General features: G+C 47.4%; 1 pseudogene; it reads left to right on the top strand.

Moving 5' to 3' along the window:
* Window positions 1-5,792: 5,792 nt before the first annotated feature.
* LOC138493191 (zona pellucida sperm-binding protein 3-like) lies at window positions 5,793-13,794 on the top strand (annotated as a pseudogene).
* The last annotated feature ends 8,608 nt before the right edge of the window (window positions 13,795-22,402 follow it).

Here is a 22,402-nt window from a genome sequence, read left to right as displayed (position 1 = left end):
AGGGAGACCCGGGCATCCTGCGCCCCCTTTCTGCTGTCAAGGATTGTGGATTTTTTTAGGGGAAGAGAGGGGAAGGGGGAGGGAGGGTCGGGGCGGGGGGGCCTCCAGGTTTGGTTCCTGCGGATTGCTAGGCAAGGCAAGGCATAGAAAAGTGGAGGGGGAGGAATCGGCTGCTTATTTGGGGGGTTGATGCTGAGCCCCCCCTCGGCTCCCGAACCCCCCCTTTGGATGTCCGTGAGCTCCAACACAATGATCTTCATGATACTGGCCCGTGCCACGGTCCCACGGAACTCATTGGCTCCTTTCTCATTATCTGAGCCTCTGGGCGCTATGTTGCCGCATGCCAAAGGGGTGTTCACTACTGGGCACTGTAAATGTGCCCCATGCCATGTGAGTCAGTGAGTGTGCCTGGGGTGGGGGTGCAGAGGCACTAGTGCTGCCCACTTCTGCTGCCTCTGAACCTCTGATCCTGGGCTTACCATGCAGGTCTGCTGTGCCAGTGATGCGCACACGCACTCGCACATCCCGCTCTGACCCATATCTCATTACCCTCGTGCCACGGAACTCATTGGCTCTTTTCTCATTTTCTGAGCTTCTGGGCGCTATGTTGCCGCCGCATGCCAAAGGTGTGTTCACTGGGCACTGTAAATGTGCCCCATGCCATGTGAGTGTGCCTGGGGTGGGGGTGCAGAGGCACTGCTGCTGCCCACTTCTGCTGCCTCTGATCCTCTGATCCTGGGTTTACCGTGCAGGTCTGCTGTGCCAGTGATGCGCACACGCACTCAGCACTCGCACATCCCGCTCAGACCCATCCCTCATTACCCTCGTGCCACGGAGATTAATGCATAATAGCGGCCTCCGGTTTGGACAGAGAATCAAAGCAATTGGAGAACCAATTCAAAACTTCCAACATGTTGGTCAATGGTCAGTTGCCAATCCCTGCCAAAATGGCACTCTACCACAGCTGCTATAGGCCACTAGCACTCCCTAAAAGATGTGCATCTACGCCATTTAATAATTATTAAATACTGATGTGCGTTATGACAGACAGTGAAGCCCTCTGCAGAAAGGCAGCTAACCTCTCTGTGGCACCAAAGGCAAACGTTATCATGCGATCACATGGATCCCATTAACTCAGTACAACAAGATATAACACAGGTTTCTGATTGGCTTATGAATCCCAAATGCAGGAATGATGTGATGCACCCCCGCTTGAGCAGCTTGTACTGCCCCAGTGAGGTGTGTCCTGCGGCTGCATCTGCTTGCTGGGTGCCACTGTGCCAGCTCCAACTTATTTTTCAAACACATTGCAACGCATAGCGCCCAGATCTATAGCTTAATATTTAGCCTGGGATTCACAAACCTTTAGTCACCATTCCATTATATGTGTAGGCGTAAGCGACGCATTCCTTTCAATGGTGCACAACGTTACCTTGAAGTGCCGGATGGGGCTCCCCCAGACCCTTGGGCTCGCCCCATATTCTGAGCCCCCCTTTCTCAAACCCTTTCCTTCCCTCGCTTCACGCGTGCATACCTTCTGTAGACAGTAGACCCCTGCAGCCTGACACGAGGTGGTACCTCTGCCCCAGGGGCTCTCCCCGACACCGGAGCCCTCCTTTCCTCCTTGTTCCCTTCCCCCTCTCTCTCTATTACCCTCTCACCGAACAAATGAGTCGAATCTTCCCGAGTCCGGTAATTCCCCAGTCCTGGTCCCAATTCCAGCTCAAGTCTTTCCATTTTTCCTTCTTCTTTGACCGAAGGCTTTCTGTCCATTTGTTTTAAAATGTTCAATATTCTTCCTTTTCTCTCTTCAAATGTTACTCAGTTTCCTCTGCACACCTGCCTTTTATAGTTTCCATCGTCTTTTAATTTCTCTCTCTTCAGACTCACCTTTTTTTGTCCTTAACCTATCTTGCAAACTTCTGTTTCCGTTTATTTTTCGACTTTTACCTTCTCTTTTGTGTTAATATTTATCCATTTCATTTCAAACTATTGTCCTACCCTGCTAAGTCACCAAGTGTTTGTTTCTGATTTCATTTTCCTTTCATTGTGTATATCCCTACTCCATAGTCCAAACTTATTTTTCTTTAGACCCCACCCTTACCGTACACTTCCTCTGCCTGCATACACCCACTCTCTTTTTGCCTCCTGCCTGAGTACCAAAAGCATACCTGTGTTCTTCCCCAGCCCTCACCAGGGCCCATCAATCGCTCTTTTTGCATTTGTTTGCCCCTCTAGAACTTACCTTCCTCCCCAGACTGCATCTCAGGTTCTGCCCTTATTGGCCTGCCTTGGCCCAGCCGACCTCCCCAGGCTCCATCTCTCTTGCTGCCCTGGTTGGTCTCTCGTGCCCCAGCCCACCTCCCCAGGCTCCATCTCTCTTGATGCCCTTGTTGGCCTCTCTTGCTCCAGCCCACCTCGCAGGCTCCATCTCTCCTCCTGCCCTGGTTGGTCTCCCGTGCCCCAGCCCACCTCCACAGGCTCCATCTCTGTCCCTGCCCTTGTTGGCCTCTCTTTCTCCAGCCCACCTCCCCAGGCTCCCTCTGTGTTCCTGCCCTTGTTGGTCTCTCTCGTGCCCCAGGCTCCATCTCTGTGCACCTCAAATGTTGTGTATGTTTGTGTGTGTCCAGCATGGACTCCGCTATGTTTACACTCTGTTTCCATCATGAGACAAGCCGTTTCTGTAATTCTGCGCCACATTGTAAGTTTGGCGTATCAACTATGGTAATACCGCTCAACTGAATTCTTCTTACTGCATGCGGCTACGATAATACTACAACTGATTTAGGGTTGGTGCCAAGTACAAGTTATTGCCCGCTTTTGAGGCCAATTAAACTGCATTGGGGACATGTGATAATACTGCATGGGGCAAGACCTCCATTGAAGATGAGGCAACAAGCAGGCAGCATATGCATGGGCTGCAAAGGCCATTATCGTGTGTTTCAGCAAGATAGGCGCTACTCTGGAATGCCACCTGTTACCACCATACCTATAGTGAGGATGACAGTGGCAGACTGGCCCATACGGAACTTGGGAACAATCCAGAGGGGCCTATTCCTCTGAGGACCTGTCTGGGGCTGATCCAGTTACAAGCTTCATTTTTCCACCATCCGACAAGTATGTCATAATGTTTTCACTGGTCTATTGCAAGACTGAGCTCAGCTGTTCTTGGTGAGGGCAGCAGTCAGAATTAGGTGTCACAGCCATGGGCCAATGTATTGCCCTACTGCCATGCTGTCATGCTTAGTCTCCCTACCTTTACGCATTCAGTTTCCAGTGTTACATGCCTTTCGAAACGGAGCCTATAGTATGGACATTGTTAGCTAAGGGGGGTGGGGTGGGGCTGGGCATGTTGAAGGCTATAGCTTTTAATAGTTCCGGTGATGAGTGCGAGGAGTTTGGGTTGTAAAAGCTACTGGACGTGAGCAGTAGCTCGCTGTCCCTGTTACTGGAAATGGTGTTACCTTGCGCTATCTATTGCCTGACATATGTGGGAATTCGCTCCTCTACCTGTTACTAAATGGGTACATCAACGGTCACAGAGAATGATCAGGAGCCGATTGTGTTTGAGCTGGCTTTACCAGAGCTGGGAGCAAGCTGTACCAGTTATGCTGTACGGCCCCTTGGGCATCAGAGCTGGTTGTATTTGTTACTGGGCAATGTGGGCATGAGCGAAATGTAACCGTATCCGTTTTGGAAGCTGGCTGTACCTGTTCATTGGCATGAATAGTTAGGTAAAGAGTACTGCATGCTGCTACATTGCTCTCCTTGATAGAGATGGATTGTGGACCTGCCCATGGTAAAACATGACTTTTTTTCTGTGGGGAGGGGTTGCAACTGGGGGAAAAGATGAGAGAAAAAGTGTCAGTACTGAAAAGTCAGTTGAGCTGGGAGCAGCCTCGGACTGGCCTGTAGGACAATAGGCCCAGGGCCAACCAAAAACACAAAATGCTGGTGTGGGACCGTTTTTTTGGCCAAAGTGGGACCCTTATTGGCCCATGTGGGCCAGTTTGATGAGTTAATTCACACTGCGACTAGTAGTTTTGACCAGTGTTGCTGAATAAATATTCTTTAAAATATACAATTTGCATGTCACTTTATCAAAAAAGCTCCCCCCGGGTACTATTCAAACAGTATCACAAAAGGAATGAAAAGCCATTTGCAAGTGCGGGCCACTTTTTCTTTGGTGCCTGAGACAATTGCATGGCCCAGTCTGACCCCGGTTGATAGCTAGCCTTTGTTGCTGACTGTGGGCAGTTCGGAAGCACCCCACAGTGTCTTTGTCGAGGGCATAGGGGCATTGGTATCCCGAAAGGGGCCAGGGATAGGCGGTGATGTGTAAGTTGGCTGTAGAGGCGCTGTCTGGAGGGAGGGGTCTGATGTTACTCTGTGAGATGCAGTAGTTGTTCTTCGAAGAGTGTGATTGGACGTGAATTGTTGGGGCACACAATTAAAATAGGGTGCCAAGAGCAAAAACCACTGGCACATCCATTACACCAGGGCAACAAATTCATACAAGCCCACAGAACTGTATGCAAAGTAATGTTATTTTATGAGTTGTGTTGTAATGTAACAGACACATGAAGCCTCCATACGTAGCATTTTCTGACCTCTCCCTAAACCTCATTCCGGTTTCCCTACCCACCTCCCCATCTATCCAACCATCGTCACCCCCACCCTCCTTCCCTGCTGGGGTTGCAGAGCCCTGTATAAGCATTGACTTGCAGCAGGTCCCAAAACCGCAGTGGGGGTGGTTGGTTCATGCCACTCCTGTGCCTCGGAGCTGTGGACCTCAATATGTAGCATTTTCTGTAAAAGTCATGAATTGACGTGATTCACGGATGATGGTTTGAGGGCAACTTTTTTTGAGGCGAGGGGTGGGCCACTTTTTTGAGGCGAGGGGTGGGCCACTTTTTCGAGGGGTGGGCCACTTTTTTGAGGCGAGGGGTGGGCCACTTTTTTTTTGTTGTCCGGGCCTATTTCTTGTCCCAGTCCGACCCTGGAGAGCAGGGCACCGATTTGGAAAGGGGCCCGTACCAGGTCAGAGCAGATGAGCCAGTCCTTTGTTTGTCTCTTTGCATTCTGCTACTTGTAGAAATATGTTTTTGGGCGGGGAAACAAAAGCACAAGAATGGAAGAAAAAACACAGGATTGGGTGCAGAGCAGACACTTGACAAACAGCAGAACCTGTTCAATAGGCCATTGTTATTTCGCAGTGCTTTGGCAGCGCCCGTCTTGCTTTGTCTTATTGTGGAGTGATCAGCGCAAGGGGTGTGATGCTCTCTGTACAGTGAGGGGACACGTTTGGTAGCCCTGCATTATGTTTTCCCACCATAGCAGTTTAATTACTCGAGCAGCATGTTCGCACACTGAATACAGAGGAGCTGTCCGTAGCTATTGGGTACAAAATGTCCGGCAGATTAGTAATAATTTTTATATAGCGCTTTACGCGCGCTCCTCCCGCTTCTAAGCGCGGTATCGGCACTGCCGCGGATCGAGTTTTCGAGGCGCTGGCTCCTCCCTGCTTTACACCACCAAGCTAATGCCCCCACTATGACTTCTCCTTGAGGTTGCCCAGTTGCTGGTACAGTGCTTACGTAGGTCAAGGATTCCCACGTGATTGGCCTTACCTGATGAGGTGTACGTTGGCCTTAGGTTTGGTGGTAAGAAGGAATGCGAGCAGCCGCTTTCCTCTGCACTGGGCTATCGGCGATATCTGATTGACCTCACCTGCGGGCCTCCGGTGTGATGATATAAATGAGCGCGAGGCGTGCGCCTAAGCAGTGCCGTGTGATTGCTTTCAGGTGTGAAGGCGTGTCTGGAGCGCTATCGGCCGCGTGCTCGTGTAGTTACTGCAGCCAGCATGGCACAGCGCATGCTCCTCGGGGTTCTGCTCCTGGCGTTGTTGTGCGGCAGGTTCCGCGCTAGTCCGTCTGGGGCGTCTTCCAGGAGAGGCTGGTCCCACTTGGACGCCCTAGGGAGCCGTTATGCTGCGCCAGGGGTGTCCTTCAGCGGGGCCTGGAGTCAGGCTGGGAGCCGTGCGGTCTTCCCTTTGCAGCCAGTGAGTGTGCAGTGTCAGGAGGCAAACATGGTGGTCACTGTTCAGAGAGACTTGTTTGGGACGGGCAAGCTGGTCCAGGCTTCTGACCTGAGGCTGGGCGCATCTTTCTGCGTCTACACGTCACTGAGTGCGGATAACGTGGTCACCTTCCAGACTCCGCTCCAAGGCTGCGGCAACACTGTGCAGGTGGGTCTCGGGGTTCCCAGCTACTCTACTCTTGGAGGTTTGCGGTTCGGTGCGCGTCGCCTTCCATTTATTTTATGGAGGGGAGAGGGGGAGGCGGTTGCAGGTACACGTAGCATACATAATGCAATTCCGAGTTAAGCATTTGCCTTTCTGCGCTTTCCGCTCACGGTGCCTGGGCTTCATTTCCCCAATGTTCGTGCAGGGCATCATTTATCTGGGAACCGTTAACTTCATGTTGGCAACAAAGAATGCTGTTCACGACCGTAGTTTTATTATACGCTTCAAAGAACAACATTTGACACTTTAGCGAAGTGCTCTATTTTGGTATTTCCGGTGCAATTTTAGGACTGGAGTATTCTGCATTTCTCCTACTTCACGTTCGTTTACGTCCTTGCTGGATTGCGTCTCCAAGTTCATCCATGACAGGAACTGGGGCCTACTTGGTGGAGGTGTATGGCATCAACATGGGCCTTCATTAAGTAGCACAATGCCAAATCAAGCTTTTGTTTTCGGGCATAGCTTATTGACCCCTAGCCTGCAGAATAAAAACACCCAGTGGTTGGATCTAAGACCTTAACTATGCAAGGAAAGCCATTTAGTGGGTCTTCATCACAAGCTTCAGCTGAGGTGTGTTGGGGGTGGGAGGCACTTCAACTGACGGGTCTAGTGCCACCCATGTCTCCGATTTGGGAACCCCCTTATTGGGTCTTCTTAGGGCGACCAAAAGTAGGCCAGAACGAGGTGGTATTTGAGACATTCCCTTTGTGACTGCCTAGTCAACGCAAGCAGTCAAAGAAAGCCGTTTGGGCTTTTATTTAGGCATGGGCGAGACCTTTACTGCAATGATGGTACGATCTGGCCATAAGATTGCAAACTGTTGGGTTGAAGGGGCCTGGCAAATGCCTATAGGAGACACACTCTGCCTTTTCTGATGCTTTTTGACACTTAGTGCACGGACACCATGTCTCAAGGCACACTTGGGTATGTTTTCACAACACCACGAGTTGCTGTATGGGTTCAAGTACACCATTCGTTACCTTGCAGAAGGCTGCTTAGACATAACACAGGCTTCTCAAGAGAACAGCTATATCCAAGTGATTGGGGGAGGGGGGAGCGTGTTTTAGATAGGCAGGTAGTGGTTGAGGTGGTCATAAGGACCACAAAACAAGCCCCAGATCATGTGTCAACCCACACACCCCATTTTCACTTCACCTACAAATGGTTCACACTTAAAGCGCTTCATAATTGCCAACTTTTAATTCCAGAGCTCTACAGTTTCAGTGGCCATGCCGGAATAGGCTATCTAGTTTTTATTTCTAATAGTTGAAATCGAGGAACACTTTAGTGGTATCCTTTGCTTTGTACCCCTGCGACCAATTGGCTTACTCAGTATTTTAAATATTAGAATTGTGACCATTTTCAAATTTGGTTTGGTTGGCCTTCGCTATGTCGCATAGGTTTATGCAAACGCGGGGACCATGAGTTCCTTTACTCCATTTGTAAGAATAGGAGTAGTGTTTTTGCTTACACCCTTTACTGCGCCAGTAATTAATGTTGCGTGTGCTGTTCCCAATTGGGATAAATAAAGGATTCCAATTCCGTCTGTAGTGAACTATTTTTATTGAATGGTTTGGATGTCAAAAAATATAGCCCTTTTGGATGACACGCGTTTTGGCCTTTTTCAATTCTGGGCTTGTCTGTGATGAAAATAAAATTAAACAAACGTTGAGGCACCCTAGTTCTTGATTCTGTACTACTGCTTCCAGGAGGTAGTTGCAAAGCAGGCGACTCCTTACAATCCCACAATCCCTTGAATATTAACTGTAGTTGATAGGCGGCCAGATCCTGTGAATGTCGCAGGTCACTGGTTTCAGACAGTAGAAAAGCCTAACCTGTCAGCCAGAAACAGAACACCAAGAAAAGAATCCAGGATTCGGCGCCATCAAATACGTATGTTTGGTTTTAATGATCAACCAGACAAATCAGAGCCCATGTGCAAACGAGTACACACGTTTCGGCTCCCCTGAGCCTTTTTCAAATCTGGGCCGTGGATGAAAGGATCAATCCAAAAGACTGTTACAAATAACGGGACCCAATCCCCAGGTCCGAAAATCTGATTCCGTAATGCAAATAGTCACACGCGTCAACATTTTGGATTGATCTTTCATCTGCCGCCCAGATTTGAAAAAGGCTCAGGAGAGCTGATTAATCGTCTGCACATGGGCTCTACTGATTTGTCTGGTGGATCATTAAAATCAAACATACGTATTTGATGGCGCTGAGTCCTGGATTCTTTTCTTGGTGGTCTGCTCCCAGGAGTTGTTGCCTCTGCTACTATAGAGGGCTGCAAGACTCCTGCTCTATATGAGCTGGAAGTGCTTTTCTGAAGTAGTGAAGGGCATAGCCCATTTTCAGCAGTTGCACCAATGTGTGCGTGTAGCTTCTCTTAAAAAACCTACAAAAAACTCTCTCAAATGTACTCCCTCTCACCATCCTACAGGCACTCTGTCACTTTAATGACTGCGGGAGGCTGGGAAGTGGTCAGGCAAGGCAATCTATGGGTATGAAATCTGAGCATTTCCCATATTCCTGTGTTGGGCTGGACAGGAGGGAGGGCACTGAATTAGATTTTTGTTATTTAAAAAAAAAAAAAAGCTAGCTTGAACGTGGCATTTGGAGGTAGTTGAGGTTTATCATTTTAGCATGATTTTCAGTGTTTCCGACAATCGTGGGAAGCAACTAGTCTCCAACATGACGTGTGGCACATTGTCACTTTAGTGAGATTTGGGAAACTGAGGCTTTACGTTGGCTGCCTTGTCAAGCAGTTACACGTGGCACCCTTTACTCTTGTGTTTACACTAGTGATTTGAGGCTGTCTTCAAGGAGCCATTGTTTGTCACTGTCATTGTTGGCAGTGTTACTCCAAATCTGGTCTGATTAATCTAGGAACGCCAAAATGAGACCACATAAGTCCACTTCTGAGCAGCAGGTATCTTAGCTTATCTAGAGTAGGGTACCCTTGTTGTAAGCAATTGCAACCATAGGAAGGACCATGGGGGTGGGGGGGGAGCAATGGACCTGCCTAGAGGTAGGGATAGTGGTGTGAGGCAGGACTCCTCTGGCTGTACTTTTATGGGAGCTAATTTGCAGACCAGCCTTCGCATAACCCTCTGGGCCAGAGGGCAGTGTTTCCAGCGTTGGTCCAAGCAGGTTTCTGGTGATTATGCAAAATGGCATATTGAAACTTAAGGTAATATAAACTGCAGGCAAATAAGCAAACTGGAATGCAGTGAACGCATTACGTTTATACGTTTCGAGTGTAGGTTTTAGGCGCATGGGAGAGGCTTCTGCGCGCAACACAATTGCTTTTGGAGGTGTTCAATCATATACCCATTGCACCGTTAGGAGGCCTTGTTGTAGTTTTAAGGTTGCATCTTGCGCCAAGGCCTGCCCAACTCCACTACTGCCCCTTCAGCAGTGACGGCTCGAAGCTCTAGTAGGTTAAGGCAGCTGGCACAGGGTGTTCCTTGAATGTGTTGAGTGCTTGTCTGGAACACAATTGTGCTTCTTTTTGGTTTTCTATTAAGCAAGCCTACTGCATGGAAAATGCAGTCTTAAATGTGGAATGGGAGGACCTGTTGATGATTTCCACTGGGGAGCTGCGTCTTTTGCCAAAGACCTGCAGCTCAGGACAGCATCTTTAGATAGTCAAGATCAGCATATGGTTCAGTGAACCTTTACCCCCCTGGATGCAAGACTAAATGTGTACTATGACGTTTTAGGCTTATTGCATAATCGCAATGGAGGTCTCATTGTAGCACACTTTGTGGCACACGGCACGTGTTTGATATCTTTGGCATCCTCTCCACATTACATTCTGAGTGGCCCAGGCCAACTAAGTTCTGATTCGTGATCTTGTGGGGTCTTCCAACTTTTGGTTAACCCTGACTTAATAGGGGAGATTTGAATTATTAGTCTGATCCTGCCCGAAAGAGAATGCCAGTCTTTTATCTAAAGAAGGGACCACAATCATCCTGCCACTGGCATATTTGGCTTTCGTGTTCAGTTAGTAAGGGTAATCCACATGTGCTGCGCCTGTACACACCAACACCATCGCCACCGCTCCTTTCCAGAGTAACTTATTCATGAAACGAGCTGCCCTTATAGGTGGGGCAAGACTGATTGCATATACCTCTTATGGTGAGCTAATGGGCACCATCCCTTCGATAGGAGTGTGGGGGGGGTATTGGCAGGAGGAATACACCAAGATGACTGTCCACATACTGTATAGTATCTAGGGCCCTAATGACTTCGTGAACTACACCTTTTCATTCACGCATATTAACACAACCTGAGGCAAATGTGATAAAACCATGCCATGCTGTAGTCTATAGATCAGGAAAACTGTAGTCTTAGTCATTGCATGATCTTTGTCCTTATTTGCCTAATGATTTCCAGGTGACTCCAGACGCCTTGATTTACAGCTCCATTCTGACTTACAACCCAACACTATCCAGCAACAGAGTAATCACCCGAACCAACCCAACTTCAGTCCCTATTTGTGCATCTATCCGAGGTGAGAGGTTTCCCCCAGTCTGGTGAGGTTGTGGGATCTGGACTACTGTAAAACTCTGACACTGGGCATCTATCTTCTAGGAACGCCAACGTGAGCAGCAACGCCATCAAACCCACCTGGATCCCCTTCAGCTCTACCTTGTCTGCTGAGGAGACTCTGTCCTTTTCTCTGCGTTTGATGAGTGGTAGGTGGTATAGGCTGCATGGGAAGTAGCGGTCTGCAGCCCCATCCATACTTGCCAACCCTGCAGATTTGGGCGGCAGGCTACTGCTTTTGAAGCAACCCTACGCCTAAGTGACAGATCCTACTGCTTTGTGATTGTAAGGCAGGGTCCAGGACAGAGCATGCAACACATACATTATTCTGTCTGTACAGTGGGCTGATAGGTGATACTTAGATTGCACCCAGATCAATCCACTGACCTGACAGCTGCGTGGCTCTGTCCTGAACTCTTGACCGGTACAACCCTTGGGTGAACCAGCAGTGAAAGCAAGTGTCAGTGTAACACCATCACACAGCATCTGCCGACAATTTGGTGTTGGCATTCAGAATTATACATTTTTAACATTTCAACATTTTCCTGTGATACAGTATGTACAGCTTTCAAACTTTCTGAACACTGCTTCTTGATTCTGCAGCTGACTGGAGCTCCGCCAGAACCAGCACAACATTCCAGCTGGGAGATGTCTTCAACATTGAAGCCTCGGTCCAAACTGGAAACAATGAAGATTTGAGGGTCTTTGTGGATAGCTGTGTAGCCACCCTGTCGCCAGATAAGAGCTCTAGTCCCAGATATGAACTAATTGCATCAAATGGGTGAGCATTAATAATGGGCTAGGCGGTAATAGGACCCTTTTCACAGGATTGCCTTTCTGTTGGGTCCGAAGTGGGGGCCGGAATGGGACACGATTTTACAACTGTGGATGTGACATATTTACCTGGTCCCAACTCCCCTCCTTCGAGCCACCTGAGGCATAGGATACAGTTATAAGGAACTTGGCAGGGGCATTCTAGTACTAGGGATCTACACTAATCCCCTTCAGTGACCTGCCCCAGAACAATTTTCTAGATGTATTTGTAGAAGCAAAACGCCACCTGGCAAGTTGTTCCCGCATAAGCTACCCTTCTTCCGTTTTTAACTGTAACAGACTGACCTAAAAGGAGGCACAATTTAGCTACACTCCTAAATCAAACCTAGATGCCTCAACTCTGTCTCATCTGTTACCCTAGCATAATTGTTCTAGTCCTACAAGATCACGGGAATTTTGAAGGCTGGCATGTGTCAATTGAATGAAGGTGTCGGATGTACATTTTGAGCTTACAGATCCATTACCAATGGCTAAGCTCCCACCAACCATTCCTGCACACAGGTTAATTGTCTGTTATTGATGGTTCTAGATGCCTCATTGATGGGAAGCTGTTGGACTCGTCTTCAGCCTTTGTGTTACCACGGTACCGGATTGACCATCTTAGATTCACGGTTGATGCCTTCAGATTCATTGAAGAGCCCAGGTCCTTGGTGAGCTTTCCTAATTTGCTTTTGGAGCTGGCAGGGGGGGGGGGGGTTACATTTGGGTGATGATTACTGTCAGAGGTCAACACTGAATCTGATTTCCCCTCTTGCAGATCTACATAACCTGTGACATGAAGGCTGTGCCTGCCCTGCAGGCTGCAGATAGTTTGAACAAGGCCTGCTCTTACAGCAAGCTCAGTAATGGGTGAGTGCATAGCCATCTCCCAACCAAATAAGAGAGCATTAACTCATCATAACCGATTCCCTAATGGACTATTACTCTTTCCAGTTGGTTTCCAGTGGAAGGTTCTAGTTCCATCTGCAGCTGTTGTGATGCTTTGAACTGTGGTACACCTGTCAAGAGAAGTGCCCACTTTCTACCAGGTTAATGCAATTCTCAGTTGCCAAATGTATTCTAGAATCATGCACAGGTGGAGGAATGCATGGGCCTCAATTTCACCTTTCTGCTCAATGTTTGGTTTTTCCTTCCGTCACCACTGTATTGGGCTCCGTTGGCTGCTGTGGTACCCCTCCAATCTCACACTTGGGGATATCTCGAATTTATGATTGCTTTATCCCTTGACCAAGCTGCACTGGATTATGCAGGTTCTGGGCATTCAAGGGCGGGTGCATGTGGGCAGTGTGTTCACTCCTACATTTTGCAGTAGCTGAACTTCCCTTTAAGGCCACCCTGAACAGTTGCTATACCATGTCAATCCTCACTATTTTTTCCTTTTGTAGCCGTTTCCACAGACCAGGTAGCTGTCCTTGGGCCATTGATGGTCTTGCAGCCAGATCACCCCAGGGGCCTCCTTGAGTTTGACACTGGTGTGTATGGTAAGCCAAGTACAGGAGCGTTGAATGCCTTTGATTCTGTACTTGCCATGGATAACATTCGCATAGCCCTAAGGGGATTGGGAGCTAGATTGACTGCGAGTGTGGGGGATTGTGTGGTCTAGCCATGCTGAATATTGCTGTACTTGTGCCATTCCAACTGATCGCTGGAGGCTCAGACTTATCTGCATCGTGATTGCTTTCAGTGGAGAATCGCCACACTAACACCCCACTGATGCCCCTGTAAGGATACGACCTGAGAATTGGCTCCCTTTTGATATGTGCAAGCAACAATTGATTTGGAACATTGAACAGGTCTTGGTGCTTGGAATATTGGCTCTAGGAGCCTCAGTATATAGGTCTTGTGTAATTGTATTATGGCATGTGAATTGCAGTACCCGGAAGGAGGGGTGTCTTTAGTATTGGTATTTCTCCTAACGTCTTCATTCTCTCCTAACGTCTTCATTCTCCCTCTGATAGGTGCAGACGGAGAGCAATCCTGGAGAATCCTGGGGCTGGTCTTGGCTGTCTCTGCTGTTGCACTGCCATTGGTGATTTTGGGGGCTTTTGCAGTTTACAAGAGATGCAATGCTTTGTAACTTGTGCAATTAAATGGACCTTTCCAAAAACCTGGTGTCATGTGACTTTTGTACATTGCGGTTACTACAGGAAAAGCACTCCCAACTACAAACCATGAGGATCGAAACAATGCAGTCCACAGGCCTCCAGGGCAGTTCCCTAGTGCCAGCATACCACAATTGGGCAGAGGTTCATTTTGTCCAGTAGCACTTGCACCGTCTTGTGCAGCATGTAGGACTTCTTGAAGTCATCTCGCACATTCTTGTGAAGTCATCTCGCACATTCTTGTGAGTGCTTGGGTCCTGAGCGCTCGCCTGTCTGGAACTTTTCCGCATTCTGCAGCCACATGGGGCCTCAACTCTGGGTATGCTTCCTCTGACCGAAGGTCTGCATGGCTCACCCGGGAAGGGGGCGGGGCAGGGGGCACTCTTGCACAATCGCTGATCTGAATGTAAATATTTAGCATGCACAAGCTGATCAGCCTACTTTGTAGTGTAACCCAGGGCTCCCTGAACTTAATAAATGCTACACCAGGTCACAGCTGTAGTTTGGGGAACCAGGGCAGATGGGCTTTGACAAATTTAATTAAGCTTATTGTCCAATGGCTTTACTCTATGGAGCTGGAACTTGTTTCCACTCAGCATGACCTGCTGCACTGCTAGTTGACTCTTCCTCTGGCTACTTCATCCCACTCTTCCAGGATGCCCAATATTATAAATGTATCCTTGTAATCTCACTAATGGTGAATTAGGACACAATGGTGAATTAGGACACAATTGGCTGCCGTGACTCCAGGATCTGTTACTGTGCAGTTAAATCTGAAGCCAATTTCTTCGGTTTCTGCTCAATTGTCAGCTTTTTACTAGATCATTCCAAGCAGGTTTCTGTGCTGGGGCTTGAGGTACTAGTCTCTGGCCATCCAGTGATTGGCAGTATCTGCACTGTCTTTGGGCTCTGTACGTATTGTTCGTTGTCGACAAATGCCAGGCTAGTGTTATAGCATCTCCATTCTTGCACTTGAGTAGCACCTGAATAGGTGCCACAGCTCTGATTTGCAAATATACTTCTGTTAAACCATTATTATGTGCATTGTTGCTTGTGGGGGGAGAGGTGGCGGCGGGAGGGGTCGGGGGGGTTCGAATGCTATAGCAACACTGCCATGGTTGCTTGGGCAGTGACCTATGTGAGCTGCAAATACAAACGTTTGCTGCGTTCATGAGCCCTTTTATCCATCAGTGCTTTCATTTAGAGTGTAGGTCTAATGTCTTACTCTAGAATCTTTTTTCACTTAATTGGGTGTCAGGTAATGTTTCTTTTGGGTCTAACTTGCTATGAACGGCAAAACGTCAGTCTACAAGTCTTACCACCTCAAATGCATAAACCAGGCGGGTCTGGTTATATTGTGTCCAATGTTGGCGTGTGGTAGGATTTGAGTGGCGTAGCATGGCAAACTTTCCATGGCAAAACTGCTGCTCGAGGACACCCTTGTGCTGACCACAAACGATGGGGCTGACAAAAGTGCTTGCAATTTCAAGTGCTTGAGACTGCAACAGCGTGGCTAGCCACCCTACCCCCGCCCCCCCTGGTATGAACTTGCAAGTGGGTGATTTCGAAGCATTCTGGAATTTCTGTTTTGGACCTCCAGCTGTAGACTTGACCAGATATGACTTAGCTACTGGCCAACTACAGTGCCAGGCTAGATAACCTAACCAGCATGGCCAACTGTGAGACTTTTCCTTGTAGCTCGGCTGTGCACACACCTGGACTTGAAGGAGCCAAAGCAAGGGCTTCGACTGTGTGAAAGCAAACCTTGTTGGTGAGCATTTTTAATAATGCGAGGCGTGCTAGTAACATGTACACATCTCAATCTATCAGTAGTCCATGCAAATGGTGTGTAAAGGCCAGTCTGCCAGAATAAATGAAATCGACAAACATGCACTATTGACTATGGGATAGTAGAACTGACACTGGAGGACGATTCCTTTCTTTTTAGTCTCGTAATGCCATGCAAGTGGGCCTGCATGCCATAACTGCATTGGCATTCCATTTGCAATGCCCGTTGCCTATACAATAGAAGGGCTAAGTGTTTGAATCCTGGTGGGATGGCACAGCCTCATCTTGAATGCATCAAAAGCAGTTGACACTTTAGCATTCACTTTGCCCACACTGGAAGTATTGCCATGAACTGATGACTCCTGGGTTTAGTGGAAGCGCTAGTCTTCATAACTATAAACTGCTTATCCACCCAAACTGTCTAGTATGTGCCTTCATCGGAAGTGGATAGAAACTCTAAATTGAGGACAAGGTTGAGGACGAAATAGCTTGAGCCTTACCCTCTGAACTTAGATCTTTCCTTTATACGGGATATTACACAACCAGGTTCATAAGGGCATATTTAATCCTAAATTTAGGAACCAAATGTAGAATTAGGAAATGGGTCACCAACTGACCTGGTTCTTCACTTGGATTTCTGTTAGGCAGAATCCTGTGCAGTGACCTTAAGGACCACTACACACAAGACTACAGGTGGTAATGCAAGTTTTACATTTGTTACAAGCCTGTACTACTATGTTATAGTGGTAGCAGTGGCGGAGCAGCCAGGCTTATCTCAAGAGTATATGAGCAGTAGCAGAGATTACACAAAGGGACCACAATTACTGTGACTCAAGCAAACACTGACTCAAGGTTTCAGGTAAAAAAATATAAGTACATTTATTTTTAAACCATTTAACAGAGCATTTCTCAAAAACCACATGTGAAATATACAAGGTAAGTACCCTGTATTTGAATGGACCAGTGTTACGAAAACAGAACAAGTTCCCATGAATACAATTGCAATCACTTTTTGACAGTTCAGTCTACTAGATAAATGGGTATCCACGTCAAGAAATGCTACTGGGTCAAAAACGCACTTAGCACCTGTGATACCCAGAGCGAGTTTGGGGGCAAACGGGCAATATGTTGGTTAGGCAGACAGAATCGACCGACAGTAATTCAAGAGTTAAAGGGCCGGAGCCAAGTGACACTGGGTGCCTGTTGTCGAGGATCCCACAGTCGGGCAGTGAGATTTAACGTTGCCAAGAGTACTTTGATATTTTCAATGTTCGGAAGCAAAAGTTATAAGGAGGGAAAAGTAAGGACAAAACTTAAAGTAGAGAAATAGGAATTTAATTCCTCAAACAGGACACAGTACCCTTCTCAAAGAACAAAGCTGGTGCCACGGCAGCTGTTCCCCGTTGGTTTCCTGCAGACCCATGCTTTCCTGCAGCTTCAGCACGAAGGACAATGAGGGGGTCCGCACCACACAGGGATGAGGCTTGCAGCAGGACAATGAATAAAAGGTGCGCTCCTTAAAACGGGAGAGGTTCTTCAGGTGGCTATCCGGACCACTACAGCAGTGTGCAGCGATTTCGAAGGCGACCTCTGGCTGAAGAAGAGCTGGTTATCCCCCACCAGGCTCAAGGGCAGTAGACTCCAGACTGGATCTCCTCTTAGTCGTTGAAGGGTAGATAGCTCAGGGCTTCACCAGTACGGGGTAGTTGCAGCAGTCGACCTCTCCTCCACGTGTCGGTTCCTTGTAGTTCCAGTGGTGACTCTCTGACTTCCAGCCCACCTGCCTTTTTGTGATAATCCCCCAGCCTGGCTGTCAATCACCCAGCAGGGCGGGTTGTCCAGCCCGGGCAACCACCTTGCCCAATCGTGACAAAGTTTGACTTGGGTTTCCTAGGATACCCTGTGCAGGGGGTGACTACACCCCTCCCTCACATTCAGCCCACCTAGACACTGTCATGATGCCTACCCCCCGGGCATCCGGACCAAGCCCATCAGCCCTGGGAGCAGGCATTCAGGTGCTTACTAAAAACCCAGTAACCCTAGCTAGGGTCTGTCTGGGTACAGTCCTGGCGCCATTGGCACCAGGCTCATGTACATTACTTGCCTCATGCAGACAATGCTGCATTGAAGTCAAGCCAACGTGAGGCCTGAATGGGACTACTTTACTTCAGGGACTATTTTTTTTCTCGGGTGTGGTTCTGGGGGAACTTCTTACCTGGGACTACTTTAAAAGCTATTTAAACCACGCCCGAACAGCAGCACATGCTTCGCGTTATTCTGCATCCAGCAGCGTAACGCTCACCGTGCCTGCAGTCAGCATCCAGTCTTCTGCCACGCCCGCCTCGAATCCAGAGCTCCTAGAAAAAGAGGAAAGAAGGCAAGGTTAGCACACAGACTTTATTTTAATTCCTTACCTGATTCCGGATCTATCATGTTTTCGAACTTGGAAAGGACATTTCTGCATGCGTCGCATCGCCAGCTCCAGCGCCGCGCCATACTCGCCAGTCATCACAGCATTTTTTGATTCTACGCTGCCTCCATTTTCCTCGCCGAACTCCATCATCTAGGGGACAAAAGAAATATAAGGTGAGCCGAGAGAGCCAACAAATACAATCTCCTTTTATCACCATAGACTTACCTGATTTACCACCTGAGGCATTATTCTTTAACATTCCGCAACTTCTTAAGCCGCACCTGTAAGAGAGAAAACAACAAGTTAAATACACGCATCTTTTACCAGTGTTTGGTAATACAGACTCTTACCTGAACGCCATCAGCTGCCACAAGACAATCTTCTCTTGGACCCAGCTGCAACACAAGAAGGGAATGGGACAAGAGTGAACATGGGACATATTGAACTCTTTGGACTTTATACTTACGGGTTCTCGCCAGGAACCTCGGAATCAATATTCATCCGGAACTCTTCCAACGCCTTCGAACCAGTGAAGTAACTGGTATCTACGCACCCCTGCATTCCACGCAGGATGGGGAGCTCATCCTTCAAAAAAATAAGGAGATTACTGAAAGGGAATATCGGAGGTGATTAGTGTGGAGAGCAGTGGGATGCCATTACTAGAATCCCGAGAGAGATCCCAACTCCTGTTTCATCGAGCAATCCTATGCAAGTAATTCTACCAGGGACTATTCCTTTGGCTCCACCCGAACGCTTTGCTGGGGACCCAAAAAGGTTCGCAGTGTTTATGAACCAATGCTGCTTGCACTTTTTATGCGGACCTGGAGCTTTGTACTATCATATCTTAGTGGCAGCGCAGCTGACTGGTCAATTCGACTAGTCAACCAGGATGACCCTCTTCGGGATTTTCAGGGTTTTCAAAGGAGCATGGAAAGACTATTCGCCAGACATTCACAGGGACAGGCCCTGGATAACAAACTTTTATCCCTACGACAGGGTAACCAGGATCTGCTAACCCATATCGCAACCTTCAATAGGTTGGTGGTGGAAACGGATGGCCTGAGGAGAAACTAATTACATTATTTCATCGTGGACTTCGGGGAGAACTCAAAGATGTTTTGGCTCAAGTTGTGAACCCACCTCAGGATTGCGCAGAATATATAGACTTAGTGGTCCAGTTAGAACACCGACTTTAGAATAGAAAGGCTGATCGAGCTAAGTTCGAGAATCGGGTATGGGTTAAACCCAACATTACCCCCAAAGGAACAGATGTATCAGAACCTATGCAGATCGGGGGGGGTGTTAAAGGACCCTTAACTCAAAAGGAAAGAGAAAAGAGACAGCAGATGCAATTGTGTCTGTACTGTGGAACCGCAGGACATTTTCTACGGGATTGCCCTATTAAACCACCTAAGAAAGTAGTAGGAGTTGCTGACAAAAGCCGAATAGAGCCTAATTCGGGAAACGACCACGCCCAACCAGCGTAGTGGTCCGCTTGCTGAGCTTAAAGGATGACACTCAGACCTCGCACCTAATCATACCAATGGTCCTTATTGATCCAAGGCAGCCATCACGTATGCACGCAGTAAGGGCATACATTGATAGTGGGGCCGTAGGAAACTACATGGATCACAAATTGGCCTCAAGGATGAATCTACCCCTTTGCAAAAAGACCGCTTTGGATGTCATCACCAGTCGATAGAACTGAAATTGCCTCTGGGCCCGTAACTCATTCCACTACTGAGATGACACTGTTGGGTCAAGATGGCTATCGAGAAACTATTGTTTGATTTAATCGAGGCCCCGCAATTCCAAACAATTCTGGGAATGCCATGGTTGGAAACGCATCCTTGTATTGAATGGCGAGAGAAGAGTGACCTTTCTGGATTGTGCACACAACTGTTACCCGGAAAAAACCTTGAACAAAGGCCTGGCCACAGTCACTAATCCAGTCATGCAGTTACCTCAGGTATATCAAGAATTTCAGGATATTACAGGCAAACCCCTTACTACCTCACAGATCATACGATTGTCAAATCGACCTCGTACCCGATGCACAACCTCCATGCAGTAGGATCTACGCCTTTACGGAACCCGATCTTCATCTACGAGAATACTTGGACCAATACCTTGCTAATGGCTTCATTCGGCCATCCAAGTCTCCTGCATCCTCAGCTTTATTCTTCGTGCCTAAAAAGGAAGGTGACCTTTAGAACGTCCATAGACTACCACGCATTAAATCAGATTATGGTAAACCACTGATACCCATTGCCTCTGATCCCTGAATTGCTAGACCAAGTAAAGGATGCTTGTATCTACACTAAGTTAGATCTCCGAGGGGCATATCATCTGGTACGTGTAAAGAAAGGCGATGAATGGAAGACTGCCTTTCGCACCAAGTACGGGTTTTTTGATTACCAGGTGATGCCCTTTTTGTTGTGCAATGCACCAGCAGCCTTCCAGTATTTTATGAATGATGTCCTTCGTGAACTCATTGACGTCTGTGGTGTCGTATACATAGACGATATTCTAGTCTACTCCTCCTCAGAATCAGACCATGTTAAGCACGTTTGTGCAGTCCTTGAGAAACTCTGCCAGCACAAGTTATATGCAAAATTGGAGAAATGTGTTTTTCATTCTACAGAAGTTGAATTCCTCGGATTTATCCTGACTCCAAAAGGAGTTTGAATGGACTCTCGAAAGGTGGACGCAATCCTCAAGTGGCCATCACCCAGTTCAGTTAAAGGGGTACAAAGCATGCTTGGGTTTTCTATCGCAGATTTATTCCTGAATTGTCACATATTGTACACCCATCACAGCACTTTTGCGAAAAAACAAATGCTTCTTGTGGACCGAAGAGGCTGAAAGAGCCTTCCAAGAGCTAAAATTGAAATTCACGTCTGCACCTGTCTTAAAGCATCCATGCCCTGAGCTCGATGGGGCATTATTCTTTGCCGAATTCGATTTCGTGATCACTTATCGACAAGGTTGTAAAAAAGGCAAGGCAGATGCCTTATCCCGAATAGGGATGGGAGAAGCATATTCGAACCTGGAACCGGTGCCTATAATTTCAGAACAAAGAATTCTTGGCATAACTACTCTACAGACTTTAGAAGATATTCATTTAAAAATCCAACAACTTTTCGATCCTGCAGGACTGGGTAAAGAAAGGCAAAGATTATTCAGTCCGCAATGACCTACCTCACTATCACGGGCGTCTATTTCTACCACACAAGGAACTACAAGAACTAGTTCTCTCCCAATTATCATGATGCTCTGATGGAAGGACACCCAGGTATCGCAAAAACTAGCTAAAATTAAAAGAATTCTGGTGGCCCACCTGGCGAAAAGACGTAAAGTCATTTGTGCTATCTTGTGGTATCTGCGCCCAAAACAAAAGTCAGAAGAAAAAACCAGGTGGTCTTTTACAACCTTTGGATATTCCACTTACACCATGGCATACTTTGTCTTTAGACTTTATTAATAATCTACCTCCATCTAATGGATTTAACACAATTCTAGTTATTGTGGATCTTTTTTTCCAAGATGGCCCACTTTATTCCTTTAAAGGGATTACCTTCCGCTTCAATTTTGGCCAAGGAGTTTCTCAAAAAAAATTGTTTAAATACATGGATTTCCTTCTGTATTGGTCTCTGACCGAGGTAGTCAATTTATTTCGCAATTTTGGGAGAGATGTTGTCAATTAGCGCAAATCGATGTGAGGTTATCAACCAGTCACCATCCCCAAACCGATGGTCGGACGGAGAGGACCAACCAGACTCTTGAACAGTACCTACGTTGCATGCTACACCAAACCGAAAGCAATTGGAAGGATATTTTATGGATTTCCGAATACGCATACAATAACTCTGTACATTCAGGAACCGGACAAAGCCCCTTTATACCATATATGGACATCAACCTCGAACTCGATTCGCCTCAACACTTAGAAATGCCTGCGGTGAATCATCTGCACTCTACTATTACACAAGCCTTTAAGGAAGCAACAGAACATTTGAAACGAGCAAAAGAAAAATACAAGAAAAATGCTGATCAACATAGAAGTGATGCTCCACAATCCCAGATTGGGGATCAAGTTTGGCTGGCTACAAAACACATACCTCTAAAAGGGACTCAGACTTTTAATCCTAGATATTTGGGACCTTACACTATTAAGGCCATTATCAACCCGGTGGCCGTCAAATTGGAATTACCCTCTAATATGCAGATTCATCCCGTCTTTCATGTTTCACTCCTGAAACCAGTTCAACCGGGGACAAGACTAGCCAAACCACCGACCCCATCCTAATAGATGGGGAACCCGAATTCGAAGTTAAAAATATCCTGGACTCTAAAATGGTTTAATCAAGACTTTTTTTATTTAATCGACTGGAAGGGTTACGGACT

The sequence above is a fragment of the Ambystoma mexicanum genome, chromosome 10, assembly GCF_040938575.1.
Source record: "Ambystoma mexicanum isolate Mex_15411 chromosome 10, UKY_AmexF1_1, whole genome shotgun sequence".
Taxonomy (NCBI): Eukaryota; Metazoa; Chordata; class Amphibia; order Caudata; family Ambystomatidae; genus Ambystoma; species Ambystoma mexicanum.
Note: the sequence above shows the minus strand (reverse complement) of the source record. Positions and strands in the feature narration are given on the sequence as shown.